Genomic DNA, 8,779 nt, shown 5'->3' with positions numbered 1-8,779 from the left:
GTGGAGACCTCCTGCATTCTCCTGAGGCAGGGTCCCTGAACACTCCTAATGATCCCTATACAGTCTCTCCACCTGTCACTGAGCAGGATACCTGAATCCCTCACTGTCCCTGCATCTATCCCTTGCTAGGGAACTGGATAGTGCAGACACTGGTCCCACCGCTGCACTAATACACATGAAGGAAAAAAGGGAAAACACCAAAACACTTACCTTTCTCTGCTGCAGTCACCAGGCAGCAGAGTGCACCACCAGATCAGCTTTCAGCAGTGGCTCGACACCTCAGAGCCAGCTATTACTTTCACCATCTTTCTCTGCTGCAGTCACCAGGCAGCAGAGTTCATCACCGGATTAACTTTCAGCAGTGGATCGACACCTCAGAGCCAGCTGCTACCTTCACCATCTATCTCTGCTGCAGACACCGGGAAGGCAGAGTTCAGCACCAGTTTCAGCAGTGGCTCAACCTCAGAGCCAGCTGCTCACTTCACCGTGTTTGGAATCCAAAAAGGAACTGCTATAACCAACACCTGCTGACACACCATGTGACCTTATATAGGAAAAGGGAGTTGTCACATCAGCAGGGAAACCAACAGGCATGCAATAACACCTATGGCCACCGGGGCAAAAACCCATGTTAAGCTCCCAGGCCTGAAAGGAAAAAAAAAAGGTTTAAATGAGGGAATCCTGAATCTGACACAGATCCAAGAATTGGACTGTGACACCTGGGTACCCATAGTAAAGTCCCTCAGACAGGACCAGAATGGAATACCTGGAGAACACAGGTGCTACTACCTCCAGTTAGACCCCAGACTAAGTGGGACCAAAAGGGATAACAGAAATGACAGCAGTGTTCGTAATGAGACGGGTCCTGGATCCGGGTAGATGGTGTGTAGCTGGTATCGGTAACCTTGACTCACTTCTCGGACTCGGATGGCTTTTGGTGGAACGGGATGGCTTTCACCCAGATGATTGCAGGTATAACCAGGGTTATCAGGATTCAGATATTTATGTGGAGACAGACAGCATAAGAAAATGCACAGAGACTCCTACGCAGCACAGACAGGTTAGCAACAGAACCGGATGTAGCAAAGATTGATACTCGTTGCTCTAGCGCTCTCCTTATGGAGGAGAGGCCAAAAATAGCAGCCAGTGCGCTGCCATTGGATAATTGCTTATTTTGAAAAATGCACGCTGTCCCTTTAAGAAGCCAGGGGGGCGTGCGTGCGTGCATACCCTAATAGCTCTGGCTGAAGACCTCCCAACAGGATGCCAGGAGGTGGGGGAAGGGGAGAGAACTGAACACTGAGAAGCAGGATGGGACACACAGGGAGCCGGCTGCTGCACAGGGAGCCAGCTGCAGCACAGGCACAGCGTGCAAGGCATGAGGTGAGTACCCTAAACGGGGAGCAGCGGCAGACCGAGGCGCAGAGCCAGGGCAGGGACCGGGTGTAACAGTAAGTCTCTCTCTCTCCTATAGAGTGTATAATCAGTAGGGTCATCTCTGTCTCTTTGTCATAGAGTGCAAACTCTTATTATCAGTAGGGATGGGCAAACTTGAACTGTAAAGTTCGGGACTGTACCAAACACATAGTGTTCAGTCACACGGTCCCGAATACGGGTTTCCATGGGAAACCCGTGTTACTGTTCATGTCCAGTCCGGGCTGTAAAAAATAAAAAAAAACAGGAAATTAATAATAAACAATATAATTATACTTACCTGTCCAGCGACGCATCCTCCCTTCCCGCTGTCTATGGGCCGCATCTGCTTCCGGGGCCACTCATTAACTTCTGCCGGCATTCACTGCTCTCGGCAGTCTTCGGCTTTTTCTGGCAGTGTTCGTGCGGTGAGCAGATGCGGCCGGGAGACAGCGGGATGGGAGGATGCGTCGCTGAACAGGTAAGTAGAATTATAATGTTTATTATCAATTTTCTGCTTTTTTTAACAGCTCCCCTAAGACACATCCCATATCTGTAAGGTCCAAGTTCTAGGTAAGGACGCAAGTTTGCGTCATTTCCGGCCCTGAACTTTACAAGAAAATTCAAGCAAAACCGCCAATCCCGAACATCGAAGGGTTCAACCATCACTAATTATCAGCACTGTCGTCTCTTTCTCTCTTCTCTGTAGAGTGTAAGATCTCATATTCAGCAGGGCTCTTTTGCTCCTGTAGAGTGTGAGCTCTTATAGTCAGGTGAGTCCTCTCTATCAAGCTCTTCTGTAGAACATAAACTGTCATGGTCGGCAGAACTCTCTTTCTTTCCTGTAGCATGTAAGCTCTTATTGTCTTCTCTGTAGAGTGTAAGTTCTTATAGTCAGTAGGGTCCTCTTCCTCTATTGCTTGTAAATTGCAAGCTTTGCATTGAGATTTATGCCATTTTATTCACCCCAAATAAAATATTTTGGGAAAATTGTGCAAATTTGAATTTCATAAGATCGGCTCATGCTCATATCTGATTAATTATGCCTTTGTTACACAATGTATTAATTTGGTATTTAGATATGATAATAAATGAAAGACTCCAAGCAACTATACCTCTCTCATGGCATGTTACTGTTCCATTGTGTTAGAGATTAGCTATTATTCTACTCAGATAAAATCTCTTTTAAGCCAAAGTTGGTATAAAGTTCTAGGATAATATTATACTGACTGCATACATAATATTGCTGTATTGAGCAAGCTTTTAAAGATTATTTTCTCTGACTATGCAAGGGGAAGAAGGAAACCATTCTGTCACTCTCCTGTATTGTAGAGTGTAACCTCTTATGGTCAGCACTTCTCTGGAAAGTTTAAGCTTTTTTAGTTAGATGGGTTTTCTCTCTCCTCTCGCACACATGCATTTTTCAAGCAATTACAATTGTCCAGTATTGAGACTCACATGGATTTATTTGATGCAAATCAAATTTTGGGGAAAAAATCAGTGACATCTGCAAATTCAAATGTCGAAAGATACGATCATCTTTACTAGTGATGAGCGAAGCTATGGACGTAAGGGTTCACCAGGTTCGAGATTCAAACTTGACCCAGGACACCAATCTGCATTTTAATCAGTGGGGACCTGAACTACAGTGCTGAAAAATGGCTGTAAAATGGTTGGAGTAAGGGCTACAGAGCTGCAAAAGTAAGAAAAATAGGGGTAAGAGCAGGACAATTGCACTGAAAACAAATGTGGATGGGAAAATGACTTAAAGGGGTTTTTTTTTACCAGAACAATAATGATAAAATAGGAAGTAAATGAATAGCATAAAAATCTTAACAGTGCCAACACAGAGACTGAAGCTTGCTACGACTAGTCCAGTTCAAAACTTCACCCACAGAGCACGGGAAGAGTTACCCCACAATAGCTGGTTCAAACTTTACCCACAGAGCAAAAGGCAAAAATACTCCCACATAAGATTATTAAAAATTTCAGCCTCAGAGCATGGGGAACAATACCCCCAAAAAGATTGCTCTAAATTTCAGCCACAAATCATGGGACATGATAGTCCAAATGTTCAAATATTTATGCTACAGTACTGTGTATAGTGCAAATGCATGTGGGGAAAACATATTAGGTCCGGAATCCTGAATTTTACCTTGAAAAATTACTGCTAAAAGCAGGCAACCATCTGCAAATTAGTGCCTTTAGAACCAGTCTGGATTAGACAATTATGCTACCTTTTTTTGGACCCTTAAAATTTCAGCCACAAAATATGGTGCACAATATTCTCACTGAAGAATTTTAAAAATGTCAGCCTCAAAGCATGGGGCACAATACCCCCACATAAGGTTACCATCAATTTCACTCACAAAGTATGTTTTCATATTTCCCTGAGAAAGCTGATTAAAAATTTCACACCCAGGCAATGAGGCACAGTAACACCACAGGCAGAGTTGCAGAGTACACACAGCAGCTTTAAGACACAGTGCTCCCACAGATATGTGTTAAAGAATATACACACTGCCCACACTTTCAGCAGCAGAACCAACATGTGGTAGTTTTTGAGGAAGCTCTACACCACCAAGACTAGCACATGGACCAGGCAAGGGATGTGCATCCAACCGAGTAGGCTCAGAGCTGATTTTACCACATACAGCGGGACAGCCCTGCTATTATTTTTTTTTTAAAAAACTGCCATTCTCGGCCAGCCGGAATGGCAGCTTTTCAAAGGCCAGTAATTGGGAAATGCTGTAATTCAGGATCATAGCTTGTGGGTGGATAGGGGTATCTTTTCTTTCTATCGAGAATTTGGGTGGAAGACGATACGAAGGAACTGGAGTTACTCTCAGCCATCCATTCTAACACCTTTTCAGCACCTTTTATACCATTCGTGCATCAGTATTTGGACTGACAAAAGGATGCATTATGATCTGTTCTCTGTGTACACCAGGTAAAAGTGTGGTATTTGGGCATGAAGCAGGTACAGAATGACCACAGCTTCACCCTGCATCAGGTATACCACCACCATCAGCAGCAGTTATACCAGCACCACCACAGCCACGTCCTTGTGCTCTATTGGATGCTCTTCTCATTTTTTGGAAGCAGTTTTTCAAACACTACTCACAAACTGATGGCGGAAGAGTAGATTTATTTATTTGCAACAGTACTAAAAAGTACATAGCGCTCCTGAAAAATGTATATTTGTACCTAGTAATGGCAATAAGACTGTTGATGCCAATTATTTATTTCCCAGGCTACTAAAACACTCACACTGATACAGAAAAATTTATTTTTTGGAGCCTAGAAATGACAGTGAGATGGCTGATGACAATTTTTTTTATTTCCCATACTACTAAAAAGCACACACTAGACCAGAAAAACTAGTTTTGGATCCTAGAAATGGCAAATAGATGGCTGATGAAAATTATTTCCCAGACTACTAAAAAACACACACTAGTCCAGCAAAATGATTTTTTGGGCGTAGACATGTCAACAAGATGGTTAATGCAAATTATGTTCGGGGGTCAATAAATGGCAGCTAGATGGCTGATGCCAATTAGTTCTTTTCCAAATTACTAAAAAACACATACTAGTCCAGAAAAATAATTTTGCCACCTAGAAATGGCAACAAAATGGTTGATGACAATTATTTATTTCTCAAACAACTAAAAAACACACATTATTTTGGGGGCCTAGAAAAGGCAATGAGATCGTTGATGCCTATGATTTATTTCCCAGATTACTAGATTACAAAGAACACACACTAGTCCAGAAAACATATTTGTGGGGTTTAGAAATGGCAACAAGACTGTTGATGTGACTTATTTAACTCTTAGACTGCTAAAAAAATACACAATAGTCCAGAAATTTTTTTTGGGGGGCATAGAAATGGTAACTGTGCTGCTGATGCCAATTATCAACTATTTATTTCTCAGACTACTAAAAAAAACACACTAGTCCAGAAAAATTATTTTTGGGGCCTAAAAATGGCACCAAGACAGTTGACACCAATTATTTATTTCTCAGAGAACTAGAAAACACATAGTGGCTAAAAGGATAGTACTTCCTCAGGTGGGGGTGGAGAGTACACACTGCAGCTGAAAAGGACAGTACTCCCACAGATATGGGTGAAAGTACACACTGTGGTTTAAAGGACAGCACTCTCACAGGCGGTGGGGGTGCAGAGTACACACAGTGGCTTTAGTGATACCACTCCCACAGGCGGGGGAGTGCAGAGTACACACAGTGGCTTAAAGGAGAGTACTCCCACAGGTGGGGGATTCAGAGTATACACAGAAGTTTAAAAAACAGTATTACTACAGGTAGGGGATGCAGAGTACACACACAGAGGCTTGAAGGACAGTAATCCCATAGACCGGGGGGTGCAGAGTACACACAGTGGCTTAAAGGACAGTACTTCCACAGATATGGATGCAGAATACACACAGTGGCTTTTAGCACAGTAGTAGCACTGTTTTGGACTGACCTGGTTGGAGTAGTGATTACCTTGTTAGAGTACTTTGAATTACCTTGTTCCAGGAGTTTTGAGGCTTATCTCTGTGCTGTTTTGCATATTGTAGGCGAGATACTTTGTGGCATTTGCACAGTAATGGCTTTCTTCCGGCGACTCAACCATGCAGATCACTTTTCTTCAAGTGTCTCCTTATTGTGCACCTTGAAAAAACCACACTGCTAGTTTTCAGAGAGTCCAGTATTTCAACTGATATTATTTTGTGGGTTTTTCTCTGCATTCCGAACAATTTTCCTGGCAGTTGTGGACAAAATTTTTGTTGGTCTACCTGACCGTGGTTTTGTTTTTACAGAGCACCTGTTGACTGGCATTATCAATTCCTTGGATATCTTTTTGTATCTCTTTCCTGTTTTCTACAGTTCAAATACCTTTTCCCGTAGATCTGTTGGCAATTCTTTTGCTTTCGACATGACTCACAATCCAGAAACATCAGTAACTGGATGAAAGATGCAAGAGTCTGTCTGGATCCCAAAAACTTACTCAGCTTTTATGCACACACACTGATTGCAAGCAATCAAGTCACAGATGGGGATGTTACCTTAAGTAACCATTTAAACCCATTTGTGTCAACTTCTGTGCATGGTAACAGGCCAAAATCACCAGGGTATGTAAATTTTTGATCAGGATCACTTGGATGTTTTGGGTTGTCATTATGATTTAAAAAGAGAAATCACAGTAGTTTAACAATAAATGGCTTCACCCAACCACTAACCATGAGTGGAGAAAAAGTTTTGGTGTTATCATTCATATTCTCTGAAAAAAGGTCAAGAAAGCAAAAATTCAGACAGGGTATGTAAACTTTTGAGCACAACTGTATATACCTAGTTTTAGTATCTCTATGTTTTTGTATGTTCAGTACAAGTTTTGTTTGTAAAAGCATCAGCACAAGATATTGATTTACTGAAGAGCTGTTGAAGATTGTTGGAAGCTTTTTTAAGTCAGTTTCTGCATCTTACATATCCCTTTGTGATAATGGACTGTAAATTCCTTTTTTTCTGTGGGTGAAATACAAGCCTTTGTCTTTGTACCTGAGACCAGACAAACCTTGTGCTCTAGCAGACCAGCATTGGTAGATCTGGAGTACCCTAGTTTCTCACCCCAAATTAGCTCTTCTAGGAAAGGGGCTTCCATGACACTAGCAGCACAAAAACTATGTACGAAAATGATAGCATGGTATGGAAATTTCAATTGCAACATATATTATTGTACAGATATTCCTTCCAAATTTCATTCTTTGCAATGCCTTGTAATGGCATAAGGTTAAATCTACTGGCAAGTGAGTAGACAAAACCTCAGGTTACATATGTGGATTCATTATGGATTTGTCATGGTTAGTGACCAAATCCTCAGTGGAAATTTTCTGTAACATGTAAACATGGTCATTGTCTTTCACTTTGTTTTAACATAGCCAAATCCAATAGTAAAATAGTGTGCTCACACTCCTGTCCTGTAGCCTGATGTGACAAAAAACATTTGTTCCATCAGGTTTATTCGCTTCATAACCCTGCTTAAGATTAAGTAAGCAAAAGATAGCCTTCTGTGGCACGAAATGGAAACAAACATACAAAGCAAACAGTTCATATAGCTCTGCGGGTCTCCCCACTCAGTTCACTGTCTTAGTACACACACAATGGAGGCCTCCATGCCTCCAGTCACAGACTACTGTATGTGCTAAACAACAGCTTCCATTATATAGGTTGTAACCACCCCCAGAGGTGAGGTATGTGAGTAGCCAGACCCACCCATCTCTCATAGCTACCCGCAACCTGAACCCAGGTGCACCAAACGCCTCTAAGTGCTTATGTGTACTAAAGAAATACTCTGGGTGACATCACAGAAAGCAGCTATCTCTGTGGCACATACATACCATCGACTATGTGGCCTTTAGCCTCCTTACATACCTCACTCTCTGCCTAAAGCCGTGGAGCTTGGCACTATTATCAGACAAGGAATTTGTGAGAGAGCATTGGCATTACCATGTAGCTTCCCTGCTCTATGTTTTACCTGGAAGTTGATATCTCGCAGGGCTAAAACCCAGCGGGTGACCCTAGCAATTTTACCCTTTGTTTCCCTCATCCACCTGAGTGGGAAGGGTTGGATACCAATCTAAACTTATGTGGTACCAGATAGTACCGTAATGTGTCCACTGCCCACTTTGTGGCTAAGCACTCCTTTTCTATGACCGAATACCGTGTTTTTCAGACTATAAGATGCACCGGACTATAAGACGCACCCAGGTTTTAGAGGTGGAAAATAGGGAAAAATATATTTGAAGAAAAAATGTGGTAAAATATTAAAATATTTAATAACATAAGTAACATACTGTTATATGTGGTGTTATTATATATAATAGTATGTTATTATGTTGGAAGCTATGGGTAGAAGATGGTGCTGCGGGACCAGTGTGGTGTCTGTAAAGTACTATGTGAAGACGCTGGAGGGTGAGTATAAGAATGGGGGAATAGGACTTATATTTAAAGCACCACTCCAGCACTGAAAAATAACACTGGGGTGCTGCTTTAAGATCCCATGAGAGAACTATAACTCCCAGCATGTCCTGCAGATCCTATGGCATGCTGGGAGTAATAGTCCACCACAGGAGTGACAGAGTGCATTTTTATGTGCTGTAATTACTAACCTTTTAATTAATTCTTTCTTGTACAGGCTGTGCTCAGTGCAGTTCCTGCAGCCAGTCACACTGTGGTAATGGACATTCACATAACTGCACAGAGCCCTCCCTCTTATGACCTCACCACAGATCATGTAAGAGGAAGCTGCACTGTTTCTAGTGCAGTGTGTTTGCAGGACCTGTGATAACATCATGAAGAGGCAGGG

This window comes from Dendrobates tinctorius, unplaced genomic scaffold (genome assembly GCF_039654945.1).
Source record: "Dendrobates tinctorius isolate UK_male_01 unplaced genomic scaffold, ASM3965494v1 ptg000004l, whole genome shotgun sequence".
Taxonomy (NCBI): domain Eukaryota; kingdom Metazoa; phylum Chordata; class Amphibia; order Anura; family Dendrobatidae; genus Dendrobates; species Dendrobates tinctorius.
Note: the sequence above shows the minus strand (reverse complement) of the source record.